The sequence below is a fragment of the Arachis hypogaea genome, chromosome 20, assembly GCF_003086295.3.
Source record: "Arachis hypogaea cultivar Tifrunner chromosome 20, arahy.Tifrunner.gnm2.J5K5, whole genome shotgun sequence".
NCBI lineage: Eukaryota > Viridiplantae > Streptophyta > Magnoliopsida > Fabales > Fabaceae > Arachis > Arachis hypogaea.
Window position 1 is genome coordinate 88,359,518 of NC_092055.1, and position 16,512 is coordinate 88,376,029.

The following is a 16,512-nucleotide window of genomic DNA, read 5'->3' on the forward strand; positions in this document are numbered from 1 at the left end:
TTTTTGTCTCTCATCATAAAAATTCAAAAATAAAAAAAAAATATCTTTTCCTTTTTCCTCTCATCAAATTCGAAAATTTGAGTTGACTTTTTCAAAATTTTTTAAAATCAAGTTGTTTCTTATAAGTCAAATCAAATTTTCAATTTGAAAATCTTATCTTTTTCAAAATATTTTTCAAAAATCAAATCTTTTCCAAAATACTTAGTTATTTTCGAAAATTCCAAAAATATTTTTCAAAAATCTTTTTCTTATTTTTATACCAAAATTTTCGAAAATAACATAAACAATTAATGTTTTGATTCAAAAATTTGAAGTTTGTTACTTGCTTGTTAAGAAAGATTCAAACTTTAAGTTCTAGAATCATATCTTGTGATTTCTTGTGAATCAAGTCATTAATTGTGATTTTAAAAATCAAATCTTTTTCAAAAATTAATTTCTATCATATCTTTTCAAAATATCTTCTTACCTTATCTTTTTCAAAAATTTGATTTCAAAATATCTTTTCTAACTTCCTAACTTCTTATCTTTTCAAAAATTTGTTTCAACTAACTAACTAACTTTTTGTTTGTTTCTTAACTTTTTCAAAACTACCTAACTAACTCTCTCTCTCTAATTTTCGAAAATATCTCCCCCTTTTTCAAAAATTTCTTTTTAATTAACTAATTATTTTTATTTTTATTTTTGATTTCAAAAATTTTTGAAAAAAATACTAAACATTTTTCAAAAACTATTTTCAAAAATCACTAACTCTTTTTCAAAATAATTTTCGAAAATTTTCCCTCTACCATCTCATTCTATTTATTCATTCATATCCTAACATCTCATCTCACATCTCTAGCCTCCTCACAGTTGTGTTTCTTCCATTATATTACATTCTTTGTCTCCCCCTCTTCTTCTACTCACATAAGGGAACCCCTATACTATGGTAAAGAGAATCTCTATTATTATTATTTTTCTGTGCCCTCTTCTTTGTCATATGAGCAGGAGCAAGGATAAGAACATTCTTGTGGAAGCAGATCCAGAACCTGAAAGGACTCTGAAGAGAAAACTAAGAGAAGCTAAATTACAACAATCCAGAGAAAACCTTTCAGAAATTTTCGAACAGGAAAAGGAGATGGCAGCCGAAAATAATAATAATGTAACGAAGATGCTTAGTGACTTTACTGCACCTAATTCCAATTTACATGGAAGAAGCATCTCCATTCCTGCCATTGGAGCAAACAACTTTGAGCTGAAACCTCAATTAGTTTCTTTGATGCAGCAGAACTGCAAGTTTCATGGACTTCCATCTGAAGATCCTTTTCAGTTCTTGACTGAATTCTTGCAGATATGTGATACTGTTAAGACTAATGGAGTAGATCCTGAAGTCTACAGGCTCATGCTTTTCCCTTTTGCTGTAAGAGACAGAGCTAGATTATGGTTGGATTCTCAACCCAAAGACAGCCTGAACTCTTGGGATAAGCTGGTCACGGCTTTCTTAGCCAAGTACTTTCCTCCTCAAAAGCTGAGCAAGCTTAGAGCTGATGTTCAAACCTTCAGACAGAAAAAAGGTGAATCCCTCTATGAAGCTTGGGAAAGATACAAACAGTTGACCAAAAAGTGTCCTTCTGACATGCTTTCAGAATGGACCATCCTGGATATATTCTATGATGGTTTATCTGAGCTATCAAAGATGTCACTGGACACTTCTGCAGGTGGATCCATTCACCTAAAGAAAATGCCTGCAGAAGCTCAAGAACTCATTGACATGGTTGCTAACAACCAGTTCATGTACACTTCTGAAAGGAATCCTGTGAGTAATGGGACGCCTATGAAGAAGGGAGTTCTTGAAGTTGATACTCTGAATGCCATATTGGCTCAGAATAAAATATTGACTCAGCAAGTTAATATGATCTCTTAGAGTCTGCATGGAATGCAAGCTGTATCCAACAGTACTCAAGAGGCTTCTTATGAAGAAGAAGCTTATGATCCTGAGAACCCTGCAATAGCAGAGGTAAATTACTTAGGTGAACCTTATGGAAACACCTATAACTCAACATGGAGAAATCATCCAAATTTCTCATGGAAGGATTAAAAGCCCCAACAAGGCTTTAATAATGGTGGAAGAAACAGGTTTAGCAATAGCAAGCCTTTCCCATCATCAACTCAGCAACAGACAGAGAACTCTGAACAAAATGCTTCTAATTTAGCAAATCTAGTCTCTGATCTATCTAAGGCCACTGTAAGTTTCATGAATGAAACAAGGTCTTCCATTAGAAATCTGGAAGCACAAGTGGGCCAGCTGAGTAAAAGGATCACTGAAATCCCTCCTAGTACTCTCCCAAGCAATACAGAAGAGAACCCAAAAGGAGAGTGCAAGGCCATTGACATAAGCACCATGGCCGAACCTGTAAGGGAAGGAGAGGACGTGATTCCCAAGGAGGAAGACCTCCTGGGACGTCCAGTGATCAATAAGGAGCTTCCCCCTGAGGAACCAAAGGACTCTGAGGCTCATCTAGAGACCATAGAGATTCCATTGAACCTCCTTATGCCCTTCATGAGCTCTGATGAGTATTCCTCTTCTGAAGAGAATGAGGATGTTACTGAAGAGCAAACTGCCAAGTTTCTTGGTGCAATCATGAAGCTGAATGCCAAATTATTTGGCATTGATACTTGGGAAGTTGAACCTCCCTTGTTCATCAATGAACTAAGTGATCTGGATCAACTGACATTGCCTCAGAAGAGACAGAATCTTGGAAAGTTCATAATACCCTTCACCAAAGGCACCATGATCTTTAAGGCTCTATGTGACCTTGGTTCAGGAATAAACCTCATGCCCTTCTCTGTAATAGAGAAACTGGGAATCTATAGGGTGCAAGCTGCTAAAATCTCAGTAGAGATGGCAGATAGCTCAAGAAAACAGGCTCATTTAATTTCGTGCACCCAATTTCCTTTACAGTTACTGCAATTTTCATTTCTTGCTCTTTAAGATTTTGTCAAATTTACTTCCTGCAATTTAAAATTCCTGCAAATTTACATTTTATTACTTCAATTTCATTCAATTCATCACTGTTAGCTTGACTAAACTAATCACCTTACTAAAGTTGCTTGATCCATCAATCCCTGTGGGATTGACCTCACTCTTGTGAGTTATTACTACTTGATGCGAGCCGGTACACTTGCCGGTGAGTTTGTGTGGAATTCTAATTTCCACCCATCAAGTTTTTGGCGCCGTTGTTGGGGATTGATATAGATCGACAATGATTAAGTGGGTGAGAAGCCTAGATTAAGCATTTTCTTTGTTTTTGTTCTCTGTTTTAAGATGATAGCAAGTTGTTTGAGTTATTGCCTCACTAAGAAATTATTCTCTGTGATATGAATTTCAATTTTCATTGGTGTTGTGCTTTACAAAATTTAAATGGAGTTCAACTCATCTTGTGATCAAACAAATTTTATGGGATATTACCCACCATCACCAATTGACTATTCTAATGGTGGCTAGGAATATCACCAAGAAAACACAAATTCTGAGCACTCCAATCAATAGAGATATGCTTCAGAACCACAAGATGAGCAAGAGAATCATATGGGATATTTTCCACCACCACAAAATGATTCAAGTCATTATTCTAATAGTGGCTGGGAATATCACTAAGAAATGATAGATGATGAAGCAATTCACATGAGATATGATCCAGAGCCACAAGATAATTTATGCCATTACCTTCATGGTGTCTGGACATGTCAACAAGAGTGTGAACATTCAGTTAAAATGGGACACTTTCCAGAGACACAATATGATCCAGATTTTGATGAGTCTAACAACTACTTATATTGTGGCTGGGAAAGTCAAAATCAAACAAATCTAAATGATCCATACTTTGTTCATCAAGAGACATCTTCATTGGAGTGCACTTTCAATAAATTGATGCAAGATTTTCCCCCAATGCCACAAGATGATCCAAACTGTGATGATTTCCACAATTCTTCAAGTTGTGATTGGGAGGATCAAAATCAGAGAACATTCAATGTGTCATACTCCATTAATCAAGAGCCATCATCACTTGATCAAACCTTCAATTCATTCATGCAAAATTGTCCAACCTCACCTCCCAGCTTCTCATACGAAAATCCTTCATCACTTGATGATACCTCAACACAAAATTTCCTCCATGATCCATATCAACCATAAAATTCATTTCACAATCCACTAAATTCATTCCATGCCCCTCAAAACATCACCACAATACATCTGACGATCGGTTTTTCTATCGGTAAAGAAATATAAAAATATGATCGCGTTGTAAGTATAGCTTCTAAACCAACAGAAAATCCTTTCGTACAAACATTTTGGTTGTCACAAGTAACAAACCCCTTAAAAATTGATAACCAAAGTATTTAAACCTCGGGTCGTCTTCTCAAGGAACAACAGGGAGGTGTTCTTATTATTGGTTATGAGTTTTGTAAATTGGGGGTTTTGAAAGTAAGGAACAAGTAATTTAAATGACAAGTAAAATAAATAAATAACTGTAAAATAAACTCTTGGCAAGGTATGAAAATTCGGAAGTCCTATCCTAGTTACTCCTATGAGAATTGAAGTTAATCCCATTTAGTTAACCTTTACGAAAGCAAGGGAAAGTCAAGTGAACTAATTAGTTAGATTCCCAAGTCCTAGCCAACTCCTAAGGAAAGACTAGAGTTAGTGGAATTCCAATCAATTAGCCGACATAACAACCAATCACGATAAGTTGATAACTCAAGAGCCTCCAATTAATCAATTAAAGCCAAGAATATAAAAAGCTAAACAAGAATCATAAATCTAAAATACCTCAATTGCATTAATAAGAGAAAATTAATCTAAACATAAAGAGTTCATAGGCCAATTTGGCAACATAAGTAATTAAATGAGAGCATTAAAGTATCTGAAAGTAAAAGAGAAATATAAAGTAAAAGAAATATTGAACCTGATGAAGAGTTGAAATCCTAAATCCTTTAAGAGGAATCCTAATCCTAAAACCTAAGAGAGATGAGAGAACCTCTCCCTCTAAAAACTACATCTAAACTATGAAAAGTGAATAATTGAAGGCCTCCTCCTGAATGGATGCATTCCCCCACTTTATAACCTCTAATCTGTGCTTTCTGTACTTGGATCTGGGCCAAAAAGGGTTTCAGAAATCGCTGGGAGCATTTTCTGCAGTTTCTGGTGCGTGGCGTCTGTCACGCGTTTGCTTCGGTCACGCGTAAGCGTCATCTGTGTTCTGCTCAAAGCGCGCGTCCGCGTCAGTCACGCATTCGCGTCACTATCTTTTCGGGCTAGGCACGCGGCTGCGTCGTCCATGCATTCGCGTCGCTGCTAGTTTCTTCAAAAACTCCATTTTGTGCTTTCCTTCCATTTTTGTATGTTTCCTTTCCATCCTTTAAATCATTCCTACCTTAGGAGATCTGAAAATACTCAACACACAAATCACGGCATCGAATGGTAATAAAAGGTAATTATAATAATTATTTTTAAAGCATAGGAAACATGTTTTTCACATATATCACATAATAAGGAAGGAAAAGTAAAACCATGCAATTTCACCTGAATAAGTGGGTGAAGGGTTGAATAAATCGCTTAAATTGAGAACAAAATATATCATGAAATATGGGTTTATCAACCTCCCCACACTTAAACAATAGCATGTCCTCATGCTAAATCCAAGATAAAGAGTAAGGTAAGGTTAAAGTGGTGGAATCTCATGCAATGCAATCTATTCTAAATGCAACTACCTAAATGAATCATGCAATTCTAATTGTTATTCACTTGTATATAAAGCTTACATGTAGTTAAATTAATTCATATCCTCAAGGAATCATATATGCATAGCCAAACCTTTAGATAATGTTAAAGCACGTTTACAATTGAGATGGGTAAAAATATTTCACAAACTTGCAAGACAATTAACAATTTAAGCAGAGATATATGGTGATGAGCTATTGAACCCTCACTGGATTTTGTGTTTACTCTCTAGTCACTCAGTGTTTATTGGGTTAATCACTCTATTCTTCTTCTATCCTTACTTTCTATAACTTTGTTCTTTATCTAACCAATCAATAATTATAGAATACAGACATACAAAAATCATGAGGTCTTATTCAAGGTTGTAATGGGGCCAAGGTAAAGGTAAGGGTATATGTATAAGGCTAAGTGAGCAAATAAGTGAATCCTTGATTAGTCTAAGATCTCACCTAACATACATACTTTATAAATCAAAGTTTCTTTAACCTATTTGCCCAAATTTTTCCACTTTGTATTGCAAGCTCATGCATTAACTTTAATTTTGTCCCATGTGCATTGATTCTTTTTATTTTGCAATTGGGGAATTTTTGTATCCCCTTTATTTAAATACTGAAAATTTTTTTTAATGCACCTGGTAATTCAATTGTTTTGATTTCACATGAGCATGCTTCCCAAATTTTTATTTTGAAACATCTTATTCTTTTTAAATTCCTACTTTGTTTCTATCATCCCATGTTCCCATAAAGTTCCCCACACTTAAACAATACACAATTTCTATCTTAAGCTAACCAAGGATTCAACTTGGGATTTTTATTTTATTTTTCTACTTAAGTCTAGTAATGTGGTTTATAGATCAAGAGGGGATTAAAAAGCTCAAGGGGGCTAACAAGGGTGATGTAAAAGGTAGGCTAATTTGGGATAAGTGAGGAAAAATTCAAATGATGGCCTCAATCATCTCTTGGTATGTATCTATATTCTATAATTGGACATATATATTAAAACAAAGTAAAGAACATCAGAATGAAAAAGAAGGGCAAAACACACAGGAATAAAATTTATGGTTTGAATGCAACCATACAATTAAGCTCAAAACTCACAGGCTGTGTGTTCTCCAGCTCAAAAATCATATATCAGTTATATATGTCATGCAAGTAAAAATTAAGAGTTTCCATTATTCTCAAAGTAAATCTTAGGGTGGCCCTTAAAATCTTAGTGTTGTTCCTTGATGAAATGTTGTTAACTAACTAACATGTAATGCTATATATACAAGGTGTGTGGATTGTTTTGATTTACTAAATTTTCTAGTTTACTCCTTTTATTTTCAATTAAATCAAACTATTATATGCTAAAAGGGTAAACTATACTAATTGATCCACATATTCTATAACTAATAAGTTTAGAATTGCAAACTAAACTAAATGGCTAAAATATGAACTAAAGTACAAAATATGGAAATAAAGTAAAAATACATGAAAAGAACAATGTATAAGTACTGAAAAATAAAAATAAAGATAAAACTGCAGAAAAATAAACAAAATAAGATAAAAGAGTCTGTAGTGGTTCACCAAAAAGATATGCCAGGGATGGCGACCTCCCCACACTTAAAGTAAAGCATCGTCCTCGATGCTCACTCAAGCTGGGTGTGAAGGAGTGTCATCACCAGAAGGATGGGCTACTGGAGTCTCGGTGGTGGCCTGAAGATCTGCAGATTGGATGAGGGTAGGAGGATCTGTCTGCTGCAGCGGAGGCTCTGACTGTATAGGAATCTCTGGGTCTGCGGCCTGAATCTGGTGTGGCTCCTCCTGCTGTGGCGCAGCCTGCTCTGCTCCTGCTGATGCCAGGGCATTTTGGCCAGTTTCACTGACCTTTTCTTTATGGTTTTAGGGTAGTTTCATGCACTTTCTTAGGAAATAAGCAAGTTTTGGGTAGAATTTCACTTACATCTTGATTTAAGATAACATTGTGATTTTTATATGAATTCATGAGAATTATGCATGAATTGAATGACAAATTGGATGATGCATGTCTCATAACATGGACTAGAACTTTGATACACTTTATTGCTTGATTTCAGGACAAAGGAAGCAAGGAAGAACCACGTTAGCAGCCACGTTAGTCTAACTAACGTGACCTCTACTGTGGAAGGGGAGCTAGCTTGCAACGTTAATGAGAAAAGTAATCGCCAATAACGTCCTCGAAGCCATCATAGCCCACGTTAATTGCCACGTTAACTACATTAACGTGGTAGTTAACATGGAAGAAGAAAATGAAGCCAACGTTAGTGACACTCACCTTTGTCACTAACGTTGGACCAAGCTCATATTGGCCACGTTAAGAGCCACGTTAACTCAGTTAACGTGGACTCTAACGTGGGGAAACAAAAGAATGACCAACGTTAGTGACACTCACCTTTGTCACTAATGTTGAGCTAAGCCATTTTGAGCCACGTTAGTTGCCACGTTAACTCAGTTAACGTGGACTCTAACGTAGAGGGAGCAAAGAATCACCAACGTTAGTGACACTCACCTTTGTCAGTAACGTTGGGATAAGCCACTATGAGCCACCTTAACTCCCACGTTAACTACATTAAGATGGAAGCTAACGTGAGTAAAAGGGATGATGAGCCAACGTTAGTGACACTCACCTTTGTCACTAACATTGGAGATGGCTAGCAATACCACGTTAGAAGCCACGTTAACCTAGTTAACGTGAACTCTAATGTGGGAAGTAGGGGCATTTTGGAACGTTAGTGACAAAGGTAAGTGTCACTAACGTTCTCGAAAATGTGGCAAGCCTACGTTAAAGGTCATGTTAGCCACACTAACGTGAACTCTAACGTAGGGAGAAAGGAGGATTCTCAACATTATTGGAAAAAGTAAGTCCCAATAACTTGTGCGAAGGACCAAGAGGCAACGCTAGTGGTCACGTTGATGCCACTAACGTTGAAGTTAACGTGGAGCATCCTTGGGTTAGGAACGTTAGTGAAAAAGGGGATTGTCACTAACGTTCTCGAACCCACACTTTCACTTAACGTTAACACCACTAACCTCCTAAGCTAGAATCCCTGCCTACTTCACACTTTCTCTCTGCAAGTAAAGATAAGCCCACTGAAGAAGATAACTGCTTCAACTCAAGATCCAAAGGCCCATATCCAAGACTTGAAGAATCAACTAGAAGATCAGAAGAATAGTATAAATAGGGAGAGCTTTGAACTAGAAAGAAGAGCTTTTGGGCATTATTAGAATTACTCTCTGTATTTTACTTTCTCTGCACTTATAGTTTAACTTTCAGAATGTACTCTCCATCTCTGCTTTCATTTCCCAGAGCTATGAACAACTAAACCCCTTTCATTGGGTTAAGGAGCTCTGTTGTAATTTGATGGATCAATAATAGTTTTCATTATCCTTCTTCAGTCTTTTCTCTTGATTTTACTAGAAAGCTTTCAATCTTCATCCAATTGAGTAGTTATCTTGGAAAAAAAGCTATTCATACTTGGATCTCTTCTGAACCTTGGAAGAGGAATGAAGAGATCATGCTAGAATTGCTTTCTCATGTTGGACCAAATTAGGGTTTGGGCGGATATGGTGACATATAATTCTCCCAATACTTTGATTTAGAAATACATGTGGTATAATCAGTGACCATACTTCATCTCTTCTCATGAGCAATTAGACCAAGGAATTGGCTATTGATTTGATTTGAGAGATTGAATTACCAAGGAATTGGAATTCAATCACTTAAGATTGCCAAGGAGATCAATGAATGCATTGATTGAGGAAGAGATGCAAATGAACTTGATCTGGAGAATGCAACATCTCCTAAGCCCAATGAACTCCCCATTTCTGATCTTACCCATTCTCTTTACTTTTTGCTATTTACTTTCATGCTAAAATCCCCTTCCCCATTTAAGATTCTGCAATTTACCTTCCGTCATTTATTTTCTGCAATTTACTTTCCCGCCATTTAATTTCCTGCAATTCTCTACCCAATTTCTGCTTAGCTCAACTAGAACATTCTTCCAATTAAAGTTGCTTGACCAATCAATCCCTGTAGGATTCGATCTCATTCTATTGTGAGTTTTTACTTGACGACAATTCAGTATACTTGCCGAGGGAGATTTGTTAAAGGACAAGTTTCCGTGCATCAAGTTTATGGCGCCGTTGCCGGGGATTGATTTTGTATCAACAATGATTAAATTTGTGGATAACTAGATTGAGCATTTGTTTTTATTTTGTTTGATTTAAGTTCATTTGAGTAATTTACTTTCTGTTTGGCTATTTTCTTCCCTTTCCCCGACCTATTTTCTTAGTTGTTTACAATTCAGTCACTAACCCAGTAACTGTTTGATATATTGCATCACTCATACCAACAGAATTTCTATAAAAATTACTGTCTGCATCTATCTCTCTTGCTTGTGCCTTGTTGGTTGTATGACAGGTAGAAGAAGCGGGGCTTCAACTTCCTTTGATTCTGAACCTGAGAGGACCTTCCTTAGATTAAGGAGGGAAGCAAGAGGAAAGAGAGTAGTTGGTGCTGAGGAAGAGGAAGAGTACTTTGAACCAGACATGGATGAGAATATGGAAAACCATCATGAAGAAGAGGCTCACAACCATGACAGAGAAGGTCCAGCGCATCAGGCTGGGCAAGAGAGAATAGTTCTGAGTTCTTACATCAACCCAAACCCAGGAAACTGTGGGAGTAGCATCCAAAGGCCAACCATACATGCCAACAACTTTGAACTAAAGCCACAGCTCATCACCCTTGTTCAGAACAATTGTTCATTCGGAGGAAGTGTCCAAGAAGACCCCAATCAACATCTAACCACCTTCCTGAGGATATGCGATACTGTGAAGTCTAATGGTGTTTATCCTGACACCTATAGACTACTTCTATTTCCCTTCTCACTCAAGGACAAAGCATCTAAATGGCTGGAATTCTTTCCAAAGGAGAGTTTAGCAACCTGGGAAGATGTGGTGAACAAGTTCTTGGCAAGATTCTATCCTCCTCAACGGATCAACAGGTTGAGAGCTAAGGTACAAACCTTTAGGCAGCAAGATGGTGAGACTCTATATGAAGCATGGGAGAGGTTTAAGGACCTGACAAGAAGATGCCCACCAGATATGTTCAATGAATGGGTGCAGTTGCACATTTTCTATGAAGGTCTTTCATATGAATCAAAGAAGGCAGTAGACAACTCATCCAGGGGATCTCTGAACAAGAAGAAGACCATTGAAGAAGCCATAGATGTCATTGAGACTGTAGCTGAGAATGACTATTTCTATGCTTCTGAAAGAGGTAACACTAGAGGAGTAATGGAGCTGAACAACGTGGATGTACTGCTAGCTCAAAACAAGATGATTACCAAGTAATTATCTGACCTCACCAAGAAGATAGAGTGGAATCAAGTAGCAGCAATCACCACTTCAGCAGCAACTCAAGAAGGAGTGAATGAAGAGGCAGAGGGTGATCAGGAACAGGCCAACTACATTGGAATTTCACCCAGGCAGCACCATAACCCATACTCCAAAACATATAATCCTAGTTGGAGGAACCACCCAAACATTGGTTGGGGAAATCAACAGAATCAAGGCCAAGATCAGAGACGCCACAACCCCAGCAACAATGCAACTCACCAACATTCCACACAGAGATCATATCAGCACCCACCTAATAACACATCTCAACATCCATACCAAAGTCAAACTAGCCATTCTCATCCTTCCAATCTCAACTCTCCATCATCGGAAGAAAGACTATCAAGGATTGAGACTCTACTTGAAGGCATATGCAAGGAGATTCAAGATAACAAGGTGTTCAAAGAGGAGGTGCGAGCCAATATCAAGAATCAGGAAGACACCATCAAGAGGCTGGAATTTCAAGTAGGATACCTATCTGAGAAGATTCCCAAATCTACTGATAACTTCCCAAGTGACACAGAGAAAAATTCGAGAGGTGAAGCAAAGAAAGTCAGATGGGAAGATTGCAAGATGGTTACTATAAGTGATAAGGAGACTGAGGAAGAGCCGAACAAACCATCAGAACAACCTGAAGATACATCAGCAGGAAAGCAGGAAGAGAATCATCAAGAAACCACAATTACACAAAGGAGCTGCTGAGACTCTATGCACCCTTTCCCCAATTACTCAATGGTGGTGTAGAGAAGAGAATATACTCAAGGTTTCTTGACATATTTGCATCTCTCCATGTAAACATACCATTCATCAAGGCTCTCCAACAAATACCCTCATACATCAAGTGTATGAAGGAGCTGCTGACCAGGAAAATCTCACTCAAGGGAGGATAAACCATAGTGATGAACAAGGAGTGCAGTGCTCTCATTCAACCAGAGCTGCCTACAAAAAGGAAGGACCCAGGGAGTTTTCACATTCCTTATGCCATAGGAGAAACAATGTTGGACAAAGGACTCTGTGATCTGGGAGCAAGCATCAACTTAATGCCTTTATCCCTTATGACGAGGCTGCAAATCAATGATCTGATGCCCACAGACATAGTCATCAGGCTGGCAGACAAAACTCAAAAACAATCAATTGGAGTGGTTGAAAACGTGCTGGTGAAGGTTGGGAACTACTTCCTTCCCACAGACTTTGTCATACTGGAAAAGGAAGAAAGTCACCTTCACCCAATCATATTGGGAAGACCATTCTTAGCTACAGCCAGAGCACTCATAGATGTGGAGCGAGGAGAGCTAATACTGAGGATACATGACGAACAACTCACCTTCAACGTCTTCAAACCCTCACAAGAAGCAAGTCAGGAAGGCAAGTAACTAAAGGCAGAGCATGACAGAGCAATGGTGGGAGAAAAAAGCATTGAAGCACAAGCTGTACACCCTGGAATTCCTTTGGGTGATGAACAAGAGAATCAGCAGCTGTCACAGCTAAAGAAAACTCAAGTGGAGCCAAAACCACCAGAATCATATGAGACCAGCAACAAAATCTCCCTAGGGAAAGAGACCACAAAGAGCAGGATAACAGCAAAAGAAACAAAGAAGAAGATACCAAGGAGATGGAGGAACAAAAAGATCCCTACAAAAGATTTCTCTCCAGGGGATAAAGTGATCTCAGCTTATTACCTAGATATCCCATTTCATCTCCCCACCATCCCATCTCAGTTACCTAAGGTTTTTGCCATCAACAAAGTTCTCTCCCTAGAACATGTAGAGATCATTGATGAAGCCAATGGATATAGGTTTACTACAAGAGGGGAAGATTTGAAGGATTACCAACCACCCTGACAAAGGAAGAACGTCAAGCTAGTGACGCTAAAGAAGCGCTTCATGGGAGGCAACCTATGTTTTACATGCTTTTAAAGTAGTTAGGATCGCAAATCAACTTTGACATATCCCTGAAAAAATCCTTTTATGCAACATATAGTGAAGAACAAGTTTGGTGTTCAAGGCACACTAAGAGGACATGAATGCAACTCATAGCATGTCACTCTTAGCACCTTGAACAAATCATCTTACACCACATTGCCACAAACTAAGTTTGGTGTCACCAAGGTTGCATATATGGAAAATTAATTAGTCAGTTGGTTTGCATTTATGAATAGCACTTAGTAGTTAACAAAATAAAATTTTAAAAAGTAGTTACTCTTTCTTGTCTTTTAAATCTTGCCGCCACTTCCCACAATTTTATTTTTTCTTTTATTTTGTAGGAGGATTGGTGGGACAATTGAAGGGTTCGGCTACCACAAAAGGAGAGGACAGCAACCCAACTTTGGTAAACCCTGGAAGGATGGTTACACTCCGGCGTATAACGTATCTGACACCCGCCCAACAACAAAGAAGACCTCAAATAGGGAGAAGAACACCACAAAAAGAACCTCACCAAGAAGAACCTCAACAGGAATAATATCAGCAAGAAGAGTACTATGATCCAACCAACATCAACTTGAATCACATTCACGGAGCCATTGAGGAGCTAACGAGGAGTTATATGGAGGGACAAGAACAACAACTGCACGTTCAAGCCCAAAGGATGGATCGTCAAGAACTCCTTTCTAATTGGATGAATCAACAAGGGGAGCGGCAGAAACAGCAAATGGAACATTCTTCCCAGCTCACTCAAGCCATCAATCAAGTGACTGAAAGGCAAGAGCATCAAGATAAACGCCTTCAAGAACTCAACCAACGCCAGCTAGCTCAGACGAAGGCATCCAATGAGTTCAGCGTACTGAATGAAGGACGGCAACTACACAGGGAGGAGTTCAACATAAACACTCAAGCCAAGTTGAACTATATGTCTAGTCATATGCATAATCTACATTCTGCAATCCCTAGGTATGATAAGGTCTAAAAAGATCTCACAGAACAAGAGGAAAGGAAGGTGAAACAGCAGAAGGAAACATTGAAAAAGAAGATGGAAGATGCTGGCTTCTGGAAGAAGTTGATTTGAAAAAGTAAGGGAAGTGGGAGTGTAAGCACTCAAGAAAAACACAAGGAGGACAAACAGGAAGGAGAGCATGAGCATCCCCAAGAGTAAAAGGTGGTGGAGTTCTCTCATTGTTCCATCTTTCTTTTTCAAGTTTTTTTTTTAAATAAGGAAAATCATGTATAAAATAGAATATGCTTCCATAGTTGCTTAGGAATTTTCAATTCTGTCTTTAAGTTTGCTTTTGCCTATGTCTATGCTTGCTAGTCAAATTGCCTGCCTTCATTTTTATCTTGCTTATTGTATGCTTGTCCTTTTAAGTTCAATAAAAAGAGATGTTATGAAAGACCAGAGTGATGTTCAAGTTGTGGAGTAGGTCCTTAAATTTGTGGTGTAGTAATCACTTAGCTAAGTTGGTTCACCAACAAGGTGGGAAGGCAACTATCTGCCTTGAATCATATGCTTCAAACACACCCCATAAGACTAGCTAAATAATAAGATCCTAATAAGAAAAAGGAAAATAATAATAAGAGTTGAAAAAGAAAGAAAAGTTAATAAAGAATAAGGCTAGGCACCAAGGGCTTGAATCTTGAGGGATGTGTCTGTGGTGCTCTTGTACCAAGGATATGCTTGGATGAATAAGTTCTTAGGAGTGCTTCATCATTTGGTAACTTGGGTTAACTAACCTGGGATTATCAATTGAAAATCCACTATCAAGAGCAACCTTGCTACAGAACATTTAGTAACCCAAAAAGGTGCTGGACACCAAGACCTCAAGGGAAGAAAATAACAAACCATGTCCATGTGCTGTGCATGTATGGGGGAGAGAGACTTGAGGGAGTAAGTCCTTAGATGTGCTTCAACACCTAGAACCTTGAACCAACTGGTTCGGGAGTGTTGGCTGAAAGCTTATTTTAAAGAGTCGCCCCCTCACAGAGCACTTAGCCTAAGGATGCAGTAGACCTTGGAAAGACAAAGGGATCAACGAATAACAGTCTCAAAGGGTGCAATCAAGTGAGTATTCCAAGGCATGATAAAGGTCTGAAAGCCAGTAAAGGAATGAACCTAAGTTGCTATGTATGAAACCCCAAAAAACCAAGAATAGGACTTCCACAATAATGATTCATTCATCTTGTCATTTCATTCATCATCTCCTGTTCCAGTGCTTGCTTAGGGACAAGCAAGCTTTAAGTTTGGTGTTGTGATGCCAGGGCATTTTGGCCAGTTTCACTGACCTTTTCTTTATGGTTTTAGGGTAGTTTCATGCACTTTCTTAGGAAATAAGCAAGTTTTGGGTAGAATTTCACTTACATCTTGATTCAAGCAAACATTGTGATTTTTATATGAATTCATGAGAATTATGCATGAATTGAATGACAAATTGGATGATACATGTCTCATAACTTGGACTAGAATTTTGATGAACTTTATTGCTTGATTTCAGGACAAAGGAAGCAAGGAAGAACCACGTTAGCAGCCACGTTAGTCTAACTAACGTGACCTCTAACGTGGAAGGGGAGCTAGCTTGCAACGTTAATGAGAAAAGTAATTGCCAATAACGTCCTCGAAGCCATCATAGCCCACGTTAATTGCCACGTTAACTACATTAACGTGGTAGTTAACGTGGAAGAAGAAAATGAAGCCAACGTTAGTGACACTCACCTTTGTCACTAACGTTGGACCAAGCTCATATTGGCTATGTTAAGAGCCATGTTAACTCAGTTAACGTGGACTCTAACGTGGGGAAACAAAAGAATGACCAACGTTAGTGACACTCACCTTTGTCACTAACGTTGAGCTAAGCCACTCTGAGCCACGTTAGTTGCCACGTTAACTTAGTTAACGTGGACTCTAACATGGAGGGAGCAAAGAATCACCAACGTTAGCGACACTCACCTTTTTCACTAACGTTGGGATGAGCCACTATGAGCCACATTAACTCCCACATTAACTACATTAACGTTGAAGCTAACGTGAGTAAAAGGGATGATGAGCCAACGTTAGTGACACTCACCTTTGTCACTGATGAGCGGATAATTTATACGCTTTTTGGCATTGTTTTTAGTATGTTTTTAGTAGGATCTAGTTACTTTTAGGGATGTTTTTATTAGTTTTTATATTAAATTCATATTTCTAGACTTTACTATGAGTTTGTGTGTTTTTCTATGATTTTAGGTATTTTCTGGCTAAAATTGAGGGACTTGAACAAAAATCAGATTCAGAGGTTGAAGAAGGACTGCTGATGCTGTTGAATTCTGACCTCCCTGCACTCAAAGTGGATTTTCTGGAGCTACAGAACTCCAAATGGCGTGCTCTCAACGGCGTTGGAAAGTAGCCATCCAGGGCTTTCCAGCAATATAT

At 38.1% G+C, this 16,512-nt stretch overlaps 2 non-coding genes across 2 annotated transcripts; both read right to left on the reverse strand.

Moving 5' to 3' along the window:
• Window positions 1-1,510: 1,510 nt before the first annotated feature.
• LOC112787661 (small nucleolar RNA R71) lies at window positions 1,511-1,618 on the reverse strand. The gene has a single exon (XR_003195062.1). It is a non-coding gene; the product is annotated as a small nucleolar RNA R71 (small nucleolar RNA).
• Window positions 1,619-10,776: 9,158 nt separating this feature from the next.
• Window positions 10,777-10,883, reverse strand: LOC112787075 (small nucleolar RNA R71). The gene has a single exon (XR_003194511.1). It is a non-coding gene; the product is annotated as a small nucleolar RNA R71 (small nucleolar RNA).
• Window positions 10,884-16,512: the final 5,629 nt, after the last annotated feature.